Raw genomic sequence first — 15,346 nt, 5'->3', positions numbered from 1 at the left:
CCGTGTCCCCGGTTATGGACATCTTGAGTATCTAGTACCTAGATTATCATGTGAATCTCAACATGTTACTCTAAATTAATTTTGTTGGGTTATGTTTAATGATGATGTTTAATTGGGATTGAGAATGCTGTCAACCATTCTCAATGTTTAACAACTACCATGATAGTTAAATAAATTTATTCCTTTGAAGTAGGGAAAAATTGGCTTTACGCAAAACTGTAACCATAGAGCTTTCCACCAGCCAAAATGCATATAGTATAGTTGTTTCATTCCATTACTCTCTATGTGTTACCTTGCCAGCATATTCCATGTGCTGACCCGTTTCGGGCTGCAACGTTAATGTTGCATACTTTTCAGACGACGATTAAGGAGTTTTTAGGTCGTGGTCCTATACTCAGTGATGCCGTTGGAGTTGATGGACTCACTTATCTTCCAAGCCTTCTGCTGTTATCGTTATTAGATGGCCTTAAGCCATATTTATTGTAATAAGTTCTCTTTTGAGACACTCAATGTAATAAGTGTGTGATTGCTACTCTGCTATAAATCCTCCGAGTACTGTGTGGTGTCAGCATTACTGATCCAGGGATGACACCGGAGCACAGAGATCAGACTGTTTGAGGTTTGGTCGCTACACCGCTTAGCATGGAAGATACTGACCACCTCCTGTTGTTCCATGAACGATCCAGGCACACAAAACGGATAATTTTTAGAAGTTTTTTTAGAGGTGGCACATGCAAAATTACTTAGGACGGCAGGGTACTAACGCGTATAGGTAGGTATGGTGGACTTATCTGGAAATAACTTTGGGTTCAAGGGTTTTGATGTACAAGCAGCATTCCACTTAGTACAGGCGCAAGCTAGCAATTAGATTGAGAAGCGGCCAGCTAGAGAGCAACAACGATCATAACCATGCATTATGCATAAGTAACATTGGACACTAGCATGAGTAGGATATGAACATCATGAACATAAATATCGTAGAGGCTATGTTGGTTTTGATTCAACTACATGCATGAACGTGTACCAAATCAAGCCACTTGAACATTCAGAGGAGGATACCATATCATCATACTTCATCACAATCATTTTAACTCTATGTTGATATCCAAGATAAATCATTATCCACTCCCAGCTACTTGTGCATGGCATGAGAAACTATAATCTCTAATTGTCATTGCAAACATGTTTAATCATAATGGCTGAATCATGGATACTTGGTTAAACATATTTACACAAATGGAACAAGTCGAGTTCATACCAGTTTCTAGCCGCCATGGCCATTTCATCGAATGTCGTCATTATTGCCTTTCACTTGCATGACCGAATGATATGAAAATAATAATAGTGCAACAGTGCCATGAACTAAGCTGGAATCTGCAAATCATTTTATTCAACAAGAGAAGACAAGGTAAAATGTGCTCTTTATTAGTTCAATAGTTATTCATATGAGAGCCACTCAACATTTTCATTGTGGTCTTCTCCTTGGTAAGACTCGAATAAAAAGAAAATAAATTAAGAGAAACACAATGAAATATTTTTGGAGTTATTGGTTTTCTTCAACGAGCAAATAAAAGGAAAAGCAAAAACGAGAAAACTATTTACACGGGAAAGCTCCCAACAAGAAGAACAAGGAAATCTTTTTGGATTTTCTTTTTAGTACTACTACTAAGCATGCATAGAAAGTAAATTACTACAACTATTTTTTTGGTTTTTCTAAAGTTTTTTTCAAACACACAAGAAGAAAGCAAGAAAATAAATCTAAGCATGGATGATACAATGAAAAAGTGTGAACACCGACAAAATGAATGAGTGAACATGATTGTAAAGTTGGTGGGCAACATGTACTCCCCCAAGCTTAGGCTTTTGGCCTAAGTTGGTAATCGGTTAGTAGCCTAGAGGGTAGTAGGGGTGCTGAGGAACGGGCATCCACTCATCCCACTGCGGAGGCTCCTCCTGTGCTGCTTCCGCGGCAGCCTGAGCATTCCAGTAGGCAATGATGTCCGCAGGCATGATCCTATATCTGCCCCTGGCAGCAGAATCAAACAAAGCAGGTGCAGGCAGTGGAATAATATCACGAGTTCGAATGCTAAAAACCAGGTTATAAGGAATGGGGATATCAGGATAATCTCCTACAAGGAAATGATGGTGTTCCATGGCTGCCCGGTCTAGGTAAACCTCGGTCAGAGGGTAATCATGAGGGCATATCTCAACCTCGAAGTGAGCCGCCAAACGAGTAGCAAAAATCCCACCATGTATTTCACCCTGAGATTTATTAAGATGGAGGCGACGAGCTACGATACCTCCCAAGCTATGAGTGTTGTCGCCCTCTAGTGCCCGGCATAAAACAGCAAAGTCTGGTGCGCTGAGTGCACCTACTTTCTTTCTAGCAAGCAAGCATTTAGCAACAAATAAAGCAAAATAATGTACGGTAGGAAAGTGTATGATAGCAGCCATGGTGGCTGACACCCCTCTCTCATTTCCCACCGTCAAAGTGCGATAAAAGGCCTTAAACCCAGGCGGCCTAGGCTCAATTAAACTCCCATCAGAAGGGATCATGCATATGTCACAAAATTCAGTAAGTGGTATCTGATGGTTTTCAGCATATAAATCAAAGCTCACTTCAGGGGGATTATTTCTAGGCAGGAAATTAAAACTCTGAACAAAGATGTTTGTGAGGATTTGGTGCTGGTCACACTCATCTGCGATGAAGTCGGCGAGGCCAGCGTTCGCAACATATTGTGGGAACTCTTGAAGGATTCCTGCCTCTTCCAGGAATGGGGTGTGCGGCCATTCCCACGGCCGTACCTCCGCAACCTCCGAGGGTGGAGATCACTGTCAGAAGACTCTCCAATAACACCCTTGGAATTCTTCTTTGAGCGAAACTTCCTGAATATATTCATGGCCGCGTACAATTTTCTAAAAAATTAAAAAATTGGGGTGACAAAAATTTGTCAACAAAACTTTATAAGATTGATAACAACTACTCATAGGGATGCATAGAGGCCATACCAAGCATTCACACTACTTAGAACACTAGGAATTCAACATGCAAGCACATCAAAATATAACCCACTAAAACAAAAACTAATTGGACAAACGGTGGAGTCACATACCAAACAACGATCCCCCAAAACAGTTTCGGAAACGGAGCTTCGAGCAAAGAGATCGCAATCCGCGGGTTTGAGAGCAAGAACACGGGAGAGAGAGCAATGGAGATTTTTTTTCTAGAAGTAAGTGATGATGTGGGATAAAGAGGTAAGTAAGGAGTCCCACATGGGGACCAGAACCCACTAGGGCGCGCCTAGGGGTCCTGGCGCGCCCAAGTGGGTTGTGCCCACCTGGTGCACCTCTCTCTGATATTATTTGCACCCGAAATTCAGAAATATTCAGAAAAAAATCGTGTAAAATTTTGAGGGCATTCTGAGAACTTTTATTTTTGGGTCATTTTTTATTGCACGGGAAATTCAGAAAACGGACAAAGTGTGGCATTTTATTTTATTTAACTAATAAAAACAGAAAAAAAAGGTAGGGACAGAAGGTAGTGCTTACTAAATTTATCAACTTCATACCGCTCAAAAAAGATTCATTAATAAGGTTGATCAAGTCTTATTAACAACCACTTTCGATTGACATGAAACCGAAGAACTTCCGCAAATCACTAAGTTACCTCAATAGGGATATGCATTTCCCCAACAATAAGCATTTCATATTTCTTTTTGACACTAGGTAGAGGTATTTGAAAACTTCCAATAGTGATTGTCGGAGAATTTTCAATAACATTAATACCATTCACTTGGAATTGCTTCTTCGGAAAGTGCACCGTATGCTCATTATCATTGATACGAAAAGTGACCTTGCTTTTATTGCAATCAATAACAGCCCCTGCAGTATTCAAGAATGGTCTACCAAGGATAATCGACATGTTGTCATCCTCAGGCATCACAACAACGGGAACATCCTCACAAATACCGATAGGTATGGCAGTTGATTTGTCAGCCATTTGCAAAGATATTTCAGTAGGTGTGAGTTTATTCAAGTCAAGTATTTTATATAAAGAGAAAGGCATAACACTAACACCAGCTCCTAAATCACAGAAAGCAGTTTTCACATAATTATTTTTAATGGAGCAAGGTATAGTTGGTATTCCCGGATCTCCAAGTTTTTTAGGTACTCCATATTTAAAAGTGTAATTAGCAAGCATAGTGGATATTTCAGCTTCCGGTATTTTTCTATTATTTGTGATGATGTCTTTCATATACTTTGCATAAGGAGGCATTTTGAAGATATCGGTCAAGCGAGTACACAAAAAGCCTGGCCTCAGCATTTCAGCAAAGCGTTCAAATTCTTCATCATCATTCTTTTTAGTTGACTTAGGTGGAAAAGGCATAGGTTTTTGAACCCATGGTTCTCTTTCTTTACCGTGTTTTCTAGCAATGAAGTCTCTTTTACCATACCTTTTATTCTTAGGTTGTGGGTTATCAAGATCAACAGGCGGTTCTATCTCAACATCATTGTCTAGTTCTATATTATTTGGTTGAGTGTTTTCATGAACATCAACATTATCTTTTTCATTATCAGAAGGTGAGCGTTGACTACTAGGTTGAGTTTTAGCATCAGAGATAGAAACTTATTTATCATTATCAGGAGGTTTTTCTATTTCAGGTTCACAATAAGTATGCAAAGTCCTATCATTTTTATTTTTCTTTTTCTTTCTAGAAGGACTAGGTGCACCAGTGTTAGCTCTTTGTGAATCTTGTTCAATTCTTTTAGGATGTCCCTTAGGATAAAGTGGTTCCTAAGTCATTTTACCTCCTCTAGTTGCAACTCTAATAGCAAAGTCGTGTATATTATTATTCATTTCATCAAGCAATTCTCTTTGTGATTTAGCAACTTGTTCTAACTAAGTTTGAACCATAGAAGCATGCTTTCCAACACCTCTAACATATTTTTATATTCTAAATAACAAGTCACTCAAGCGAGCAATCATATCAGAATTGTATTTCAACAGTTTCATAACATTTGCATTGAAGTGATCTTGTTTTCTAATATAGTTTTCAAACTCATAAAGGCATTGACTAGGATGCATATTATGAGGATTGTCATTATCATTGAACTTCATAAGATAATTTACCTCTACCACCTTAGGCAGTGGTGGTGTATTAAGCCCATGTATTTCTTCAATATGAGGTAAATTTTTAACATCCTCAGCTTTAATACCTTTTTCCTTCATGGATTTCTTTGCCTCTTGCATATCTTCAGGACTGAGATATAATATATCCCTCTTCTTCGGAGTGGGTTTAGCGGGTGCTTCAGGAATAGTCCAATCATCATAATTTTTTAATATTATATTCAATAATTCTTCAGCTTGCCCAACAGTCGTTCCTTGAAAACACAACCAGCACAACTATCTAGGAAGTCCCTAGAAGCATCGGTTAGTCCATTATAGAAGATATCAAGTATTTCATTTTTCTTAAGAGGATGATCAGGCAAAGCATTAAGTAACTGGCAAATCTTCCCCCAAGTTTGTGGGAGACTCGCTTCTTTAGTTTGCACAAAGTTAAATATTTCCTGTAAGGCAGCTTGTTTCTTATGAGCAGGAAAATATTTTTCAGAGAAGTAATAAATCCTATCCTGGGGACTACGCACACAACCAGGATCAAGAGTATTGTACCAAGCTTTAGCGTCACCCTTTAATGAGAACGGAAATAATTTGGGTATAAAGTAATAGCGAGTCTTCTCATCATGAGTAAAAAGGGTGGCTATATCATTCTACTTAGTAAGATGTGCCACAACAGTTTCAGTTTCATAACCATGGAAAGGATCATATTCAACCAAAGTAATTAACTCTAGGTTGACAGAGAATTCATAATCCTTATCATCAATAAAGATAGGTGAAGTAGAAAACTTAGGATCAAATTTCATTCTAGCATTCAGGGATGTTTCTATATACTTGTGTAATAATTTCTCTAGATCATCTCTATCCTTACAAGCAAAAATATCTCTAGTTGTCTCTTCATTCATAACATAACCTTCCAGTACCTTAGGAAATTCATATCTAGGAAGGCTAGTTCTAGCAGGTGTTTCAAGAGTTTCAATTTTAAGCTCATCAGCAGAATCAACAACATCATGTTGTATTACTCTAGAAATTTGTTTATCAAGAAATTCACCAAGTGGCACATCATCATTATCAAGCAAGGTACTAGCATCATCATAAGCATCATTCATAATAGAAGTAGCATCATCAATAACTTGTGGCATATCAGAATTAATAGCATGTGGTGGTGTTGCAAGTTTACTCATAACAGTAGGTGAATCTAAAGTAGAACTGGATGGCAGTTCCTTACCTCCCCTCGTCTTTGAGGGAAATATCTTAGTCTTAGCATCCTTCAGATTCTTCATAGTGATAATATGATAATAATCCCAGGTGACTCATCAAATATAGCTATGCTCCCCGGCAACGGAGCCAGAAAAAGGTCTTGATAACCCACAAGTATAGGGGATCGCAACCATTTTCGAGGGTAGAGTATTCAACCCAAATTTATAGATTCGACACAAGGGGAGCCAAAGAATATTTGGAGGTATTAGCGGCTAAGTTGTCAATTCAACCACACCTTGAGATTAATTATCTGCAGCAAAGTGATCAGTAGCACTGTAGATACGTTGTTAGTTTCATTCAAATCATGCAAATTGGAGTCCAAAACAAGAGGAAAAGCGTTAGGAAAAGTAGATATGTTGGAGATGTATCAAACGCTGGGACCAAATAACAATTATTCAGGTCTAAAACTAATCTCGAAGGTAGATGTAGAGGTAGCATGCCGACGGCGATCATATCGACTTTGGAACCATTTCCCACGTGCATCGTCACCTCGTCCTTAGCCAATCTTCGTCTAATCTGTAGCTCCTGTTTCGAGTTACAAATATGAGCAACAAAACCAGTATCAAATACCTAGGCGCTACTACGAGCATTAGTAAGGTACACATCAATAACAGGTATATCGAATATACCTTTCACTTTGCCATCCTTCTTATCCGCCAAATACTTGGGGTAGTTCCGCTTCTAGTGACCAGTCCCTTTGTAGTAGAAGCACTCAGTTTCAGGCTTAGGTCCATACTTGGGCTTCTTCCCTTGACCAGCAACTTGCTTGTTGTTCTTCTTGAAGTTCCCCTTCTTCCCTTTGCCCTTTTTATTGAAACTAGTGGTCTTGTTAATCATCAACACTAGATGCTCCTTCTTGATTTCTACCTCCGCAGCCTTTAGCATCACGAAGAGCTCGGGAATTGTCTTTTCCATCCCTTGCATATTGTAGTTCATCATGAAGCCTTTATAGCTTGGTGGCAGTGATTGAAGAACTCTGTCAATGACACTATCATCAGGAAGATTAACTCGTAGCTGAGTCAAGTGGTTATGATATAGACATTTTGAGTATATGTTCACTGAAAGAACTATTCTCCTCCATCTTGCAGCTATAGAACTTGTTGGAGACTTCATACCTCTCAACTTGGGCATTTGCTAGAAATATTAACTTTAACTCTTGGAACATCTCATATGATCCATGACGTTCAAAACGTCTTTGAAGTCCCGATTCTAAGCCGTAAAGCATGGCACACTAAACTATCGAGTAGTCATCAGCTTTGCTCTGCCAGACGTTCATAACATCCAGAGTTGCTCCTGTAGCGGGTATTGCACCTAGCGGTGCTTCCAGGACCTAATTCTTCTGTGCAACAATGAGGATAATCCTCAAGTTACAGACCCAGTCCGTGTAGTTGCTACCATCATCTTTCAACTTAGCTTTCTCTAGGAACGCATTAAAATTCAAGGGAACGGTAGCACGGGCCATTGATCTACAACAACATAGATATGCAAAAAAACTATCAGGTACTAACTTCATGATAAATTAAAGTTAAATTAATCATATTACTTAAGAACTCCCACTTAGATAGACATCCCTCTAGTCATCTAAATGATCACGTGATCCATATCAACTAAACCATGTCCGATCATCACGTGAGATGGAGTAGTTTTCAATGGTGAACATCACTATGTTGATCATATCTACTATATGATTCACGCTTGACCTTTCGGTCTCAGTGTTCGGAGGCCATATCTGCATATGCTAGGCTCATAAAGTTTAACCCGAGTATTCTGCACGTGCAAAACTGGCTTGCACCCGTTGTATGTGAACGTAGAGCTTATCACACCCGATCATCACGCGGTGTCTCGGCACGACGAATTGTAGCAATGGTGCATACTCAGGGAGAACACTTATACCTTAAAATTTAGTGAGGGGTCATCCTATAATGCTACCGCCGTACTAAGCAAAATAAGATGCATAAAAGATAAACATCACATGCAATCAAAATATGTGACATGATATGGCCATCATCATCTTGTGCCTTTGATCTCCATCTCCAAAGCACCGTCATGATCTCCATCGCCACCGGCTTGACATCTTGATCTCCATCATAGCGTCGTTGTCGTCTCACCAACTATTGCTTCTACGACTATAACTACCGCTTAGTGATAAAGTAAAGCAATTACACGGCGATTGCATTTCATACAATAAAGCGACAACAATAAGGATCCTGCCAGTTGCCGATAACTTTTACAAAACATGATCATCTCATACAACAATTCATATCTCATCACGTCTTGACCATATCACATCACAACATGCCCTGCAAAAACAAGTTAGACATCCTCTACTTTGTTGTTGCAAGTTTTACGTGGCTGCTACGGGCTTCTAGCAAGAGCCGTTCTTACCTACGCATCAAAACCACGACGAGTTTTCATCAAGTGTGTTGTTTTAACCTTCAACAAGGACCGGCCGTGGTCAAACTTGATTCAACTAAAGTTAGAGAAACAGACAGCCGCCAGCCACCTGTGTGCAAAGCACGTCGGTAGAACCAGTCTCATGAATGTGGTCATGTAAGGTTTGTCCAGGCTGCTTCATCCAACAATACTGCCGAATCAAAGTAAGACGTTGGTGGTAAGCAGTATGACTATTATCGCCCACAACTCTTTGTGTTCTACTCGTGCATATCATCTATGCATAGACCTAGCTCGGATGCCACTATTGGGGAATGTAGCATGCAATTTCAAAAACAATTCTATGATCACGCAAGATCTATCTAGGAGATGCATAGCAACGTGAGGGGAGAGTGTGTCCATGTACCCTTGTAGACCGAAAACGGAAGAGTTATGTTATCGTGGTTGATGTAGTCGAACGTCTTCACGATCCAACCGATCCAAGTACCGAACGTACGGCACCTCCGTGTTCAGCACACGTTCATCTCAATGACGTCCCTCGAATTCTTGATCTAGTAGAGGGTCGAGGGAGAGTTCCGTCAGCACGACGGTGTGGTGACGGGATGGTGATGTGATTTGCGCAGGGCTTCGCCTAAGCACTACGACGCTATGACCGGAGGAGTAAACTGTGGAGGGGGGCACCGCACACGGCTAAGAGAATTCTTAGTGTGCCTTTGGGATGCCCCCCGCCCCCGTATATAAAGGAGAGGGGGAGGAGGCCGACAACCAGGAGGAGGCATGCCAAGGGGGGAGTCCTACTAGGACTCCACTCCTAGTAGGATTCACCCTACCCCCTTCCTTCCAACGGAAAGGGGAAAGGGGGAGAAGGAGAAGGAAAGGGGGCGCCCCCACCCCTTGTCCAATTAGGATTGGGCAAGGGGGAGGCACACGCCACCTCCCGTGGCCTGCCTCCTCTTCTCCACCATGGCCCATGAGGCCCATTAACTTTCCCGGGGGGTTCCGGTAACCTCCCGGTACTCCGAAAAATCCCCGGTCTTCTTCGGAACCATTCTGGTGTCCATACATAACCTTCCAATATATCGATATTTACCCTTCGATCATTTCAAGACTCCTCGCCATGTTCGTGATCTCATCCGGGACTCCGAACAAACTTTGGTCACCAAAACACATAACTCATAATACAAATTGTCATCAAACATTAAGCGTGCGGACCCTACGGGTTCGAGAACTATGTAGACATGACTAAGATACATCTCCGATCAATAACCAATAGAGGAACCTGGATGCTCATATTGGTTCCTACATATTCTATGAATATCTTTATCGGTCAAACCGCATAACAACATATGCCATTCCCTTTGTCATTGGTATGTTACTTTCTCGAGATTCAATCGTCGGTATCCTCATACCTAGTTCAATCTCGTTACTAGAAAGTCTCTTTACTCGTTCTGTAATGCATCATCCCGCAACTAAATCATTAGTCACATTGCTTGCAAGGCTTATAGTGATGTGCATTACCAAGAGGGCCTAGAGATACCTCTCCGATACACGGAGTGACAAATCCTAATCTTGATCTATGCCAACTCAACAAACACCTTCGGAGACACCTGTAGAGCATCTTTATAATCACCCAGTTACATTGTGACATTTGATAGCACACAAGGTGTTCATCCGGTATTCGGGAGTTGCATAATGTCATAGTCAGAGGAACATGTATAAGTCACGAAGAAAGCAATAGCAATAAAATTAAATGATCATTATGCTAAGCTAATGGATGGGTCTTGTCCATCACATCATTCTCTAATGATGTCATCCCGTTTATCAAATGACAACACATGTCTATGGTCAGGAAACATAACCATCTTTTGATCAACAAGCTAGTAAAGTAGAGGCATACTAGGGACACTCTGTTTTGTCTATGTATTCACACATGTACTAAGTTTCCAGTTAATACAATTCTAGCATGAATAATAAACATTTATCATGATATAAGGAAATATAAATAACAACTTTATTATTGCCTCTAGGGCATATTTCCTTTAGTAACCTTGCCTAGAGATCACTTCCTCGACTCCCTGCGAGAAAACAATCCCGGAGCCATCATTTTCATTACATGCCTCAACATCAAGTTCTAGTTGTATCGATCGGGATACAACTCCGAGCTTCCTTTACCATGGAGACGGCTATTCGAATAGATAGAATACTTCCCTGTAGGGGTGCACCACCTTACCCAACACGCTCGATCAATTCTGGCCGGACACACCATTAGGTCATGATCGGCCTTGGCCAATCAACACACTGCAGTCCTACCTAGGCTCAACAGAGAGGCCAGCACGCCAGTCTACATCCTAAGCATGCAAGGGTCTTGGGCCCATCACCCTTTGCACTCATGCATGTTGCATGGGCGGCCGGTGAGCAGACCTAGCTACCTCCTTAAAAAGGCAGGTGCTTACGCAGTCCAACCCGGCGCCTGCCACTCCATCACTGACATCCGTTGAGCTTTCGGCTAATACATACGACGCAAAGTGCCCATACTTATTCTCGCATGGTGGTTAGTGCAAAAAGGCCAGAGGCCTACTCGGATCAAATATCCAAACTGTTAGTGTCTTAGTAGTGTGCGATAACGAGCAGAGACACGATCATGTGACCCCATCGCCCCGTCTCATGGACTTGCGGCAAGGGCTAAGAATGCCCTGCCGCGCCGCGTGGAAAACTTGCGGGTATCCTCCAGATCAACCCGACTTCACATCACTCGTAGGTACCCCTCGGGGCTGACCCGATGTCATCATGGTTCTGTGGTAAGTCAAAGTAACCGCATGTCCAAAACAGCAAGGGGGGAACCTGAGGAATCATCCTTGATGGATTCCCACTTGATGTAACCATCAAGGTGGACTTGGAGGAATCACCCTCGTCGGTCCACACTTGAGGGGTTGCACGACAGTCATTATCGGGAGTGGCGATGGAGGAATCACCCTCGATGACCACAACCGAATAACTACGCTATAGGTTAACATTAGAAGTGCTAATGAGGTATAACCCTCGACACTCGATAGTAACTCTGTAGAGTCGTACAACTAAGGGGGGTGATGTGCGGTGTCAGGGCCTGGACGTCGATCACGTTGATCGAGTCATCCAACATAAAGCGGGGCAACTAGGACAAGGTGGGGGTCACTGATGGATCTCTAACTAGCCTATACTAAGCAGTTTAGAATAAGCAGGTAAGGTATAAAAGCAGGTAGCAAAAACAGGCTATGCATCAGAATAGGAGTGAACAATAATAGTAGCAAAATCTAATGCAAGCAAGAGAGAGAATGGAATGGGCGATATCGGGATGATCAAAGGGGGGCTTGCCTGGAAGCTCTGTAGACAGATATGGACCCTCGACGGTGAAGTAGTCGATCATCGGATAACATCGGTCTCGGTGTCTACCGGAAAAGAAGTAACGGAGGGGAACACAATAAATAACAGGGCAATCAAAAGCATCACAAAGCAAGACATGGCAATTCGCGGTGCTAGGGTGACCAAACACAGTACTACATGTTGCAGACGGAGACGGAAACATCCGGAGGGGTTTTCCCGACGTTTGGCATTTTTCAGACAGATGAAAAGAGGGGAACGGTTCCATGTTCAGCTTGCTAGAGTCATGTGACAGATGAACGAATTACAAATTCAGATTCATTGGATTTTTCTGAGCAACTTTCATATATAAATTATTTTCATTCGAGTTACGATTTATTTTATATTGATTTTCAAAATTTTATCAATTTTCTAGATTTAATATTAACTCGAAAATAAATTGCAATATACAGAGAGTGTACCCAGACAGGGGGTATGACAAGTGGGGCCAGTCAAAGTTAAATGGGTCAAATAGTGAACAGTGCTTGTGGGTCCACATGTCATATGCTATACCTATAAACAAATAAATAAAACAAACCTAATTAATGGGGGACCAAACGTCATCTGTTATTAGACTAATTTAGCACTAACTAACCTAGCTCTAATAAACAAGGGTCGGCCTGGTTGCACAGCTAGCCTCACGGGTGTGCACACGAACGCACACATAGCACATGACCAAGATTGGACGGGGCAAGCTCTCTAGTAGTCTTGTGGGTTTCTTCGAAGTTCAGTTTCGTCAGTTATTTCTTCAGCAAACAACTTTGCAGCTATGAGCTAGAGCGACCAGCAAACAGCAGCGGCAGCAGCTAAGGAACAGCAGCGGCAACGGCAGCTATGTTGCGGCAATAGTAGCAAGAAGCAGCAGTAGCAAGAAGGCAACATCAGCAGAGCTTCAGCGGCAACGGCGGCAAAGCAGCAGGCAGCGGCCGCGAGCAGCAGCAGTTGCCAGTGCGCACGGGCAAGGGCAGCTGCGGGCGCAACGCACGACGACAGGAGCGGCGGGGTGCGGACAGGGGACGTTTGGCTCGTGGCCAGACGTGGCCAGGGGCGCGTATGGGGCGTTGTGGCGCGAGGTGCGGGCGCGCATCACGGCCAACGACCGGAATTTGGGCCGCGACAAAAGCAGGGGTGCGACCGGCGAATGGATGCGAGACGCGGGCAATGATGGGTGCGGTTCGGGCGCAGGCAGGAGAGCCAGGGACAGGCTGAGTGATAACCCACAAGTATAGGGGATCACAACAGTTTTCGAGGGTAGAGTATTCAACCTAAATTTATAGATTCGACACAAGGGGAGCCCACGAATATTTGAAGGTATTAGCAATTGAGTTGTCAATTAAATCACACCTGGAGATTAATTATCCGCAACAAAGTGATCAGTAGCACAGTAATATGATAGTTTTGATAGTGGTGACAGTAGCAACGGTAACAGTGATAACAGTAATTTTGTAGCAAGTGTAACAGTGATGAAAGTAGTAGTAGCTTAGCAGAACAATACAAGATAAATTAGTAGGCATTGTATCAGAAACTTGTTGGATGATATTCATGATGTGACAGTTATAACCTAGGGCGATACGGCACTAGCTCCAGTTCATCGATATAATGTAGGCATGTATTCCGTAAATAGTCATACGTGCTTTATTAAAAGAACTTGCATGACATCTTTTGTCCTACCCTCCCGTGGCAGTGGGGTCCATATTGGAAACTAAGGGATATTAAGGCCTCCTTTCAATAGAGAACCGGAACAAAGCATTAACACATAGTGAAAGGATCGAGAAGAGGTGTCTAGAAGGGGGTGAATAGACTCCTTAGCAAAGAAAAGTAGCAGTTTTTAATTTCTTGAAGTTAAGGTGGAGTTTTAGTACAAGTTTAAACAATCACAATACATTCAAGCAAGCATGGCAAGAGTATATGAGCAGTGGAAAGTAAAGCATCCAAGTTGCAAGAATGTAAAGTGGTGGGATTGGAGTATGCAAACGCAATTGAAGACTCGGAGATTTTTGGCGTGGTTCCGATAGATGGTGCTATCGTACATCCACGTTGATGGAGACTTCAACCCATGAAGGGTAACAGTTGTGTGAGTCCACGGAGGGCTCCACCCACGAAGGGTCCACAAAGAAGCAACCTTGTATATCCCACCATGGCCATTGCCTATAAAGGACTTGCCTCACTAGGGTAGATCTTCACGAAGTAGGTGATCTCCTTGCCCGTACAAACTCCTTGGTTCAACTCCACAATCTTGTCGGAGGCTCTCAAGTGACACCTAACCAATCTAGGAGACACCACTCTCCAAAAGGTAATAGATGGTGTATTGATTATGAACTCCTTGCTCTTGTGCTTCAAATGATAGTCTCCCCAACACTCAACTCTCTCTCACAAATTTTCATTTGGTGGAAAGATGGTTTGAGTGGAAAGCAACTTGTGGAAGGCTAAAGATCAAGATTCATATGGTTGGAATGGGATATCTTGGTCTCAACACATGAGTATAGGTGGTTCTCTCTCAGAAAATAAATGTTGGAAGTGTAGGCACGTTCTAATGGCTCTCTCTACAAATGAAGAGTGGGTGGAGGGGTATAAATAGCCTCCACACAAAATCTAACCATTACACACGATTTACCAAACTTGGTGGGACCGAATCAAGAAACTCGATCAGGGCGATTAAGTTCATAATGTGAACGTTAGGCATTTTGGTGGGACCGATATGATCAACTCGGTGGGATCGATGTGCTAGGGTTAGGGTAAAACCTCAACTCAGTTTGACCGATTACACAAACTCGGTGGGACCGATTTTGGTAATAAGCAAAACAGAGAGTTGGTCAGAAAATTTGGTGGGACCGGTTGCCTATCTCGGTGGGATCGAAATAATTGCAACAGGCAACAGAGAGTTTGCAAGCCCATCTTGGTGAGACCGAGATCCCATCGGTGAGACCGAACTGATTAGGGTTTCTGGCAGTGGCTATGTCAAGTGAACTCGGTGGCACTGGATAGATAATTTCGGTGGGGCCGAGTTTGACTTTTGGTTTGGGACATATGTGGATATGAGAAAGTGGTTGAGGGCTTTGGATAATATCACTAAGCACTTTGAGAAAGCAAGCCATTAAGCAACACCTCATCCCCTTTTAATAGTATTGTCTTTCCTGAGGACTCAATGTGATCTTGGATCACTAAAATAAAAATGTAGAGTCT

This window comes from Triticum urartu, chromosome 7 (genome assembly GCF_003073215.2).
Source record: "Triticum urartu cultivar G1812 chromosome 7, Tu2.1, whole genome shotgun sequence".
Taxonomy (NCBI): Eukaryota; Viridiplantae; Streptophyta; class Magnoliopsida; order Poales; family Poaceae; genus Triticum; species Triticum urartu.
Note: the sequence above shows the minus strand (reverse complement) of the source record.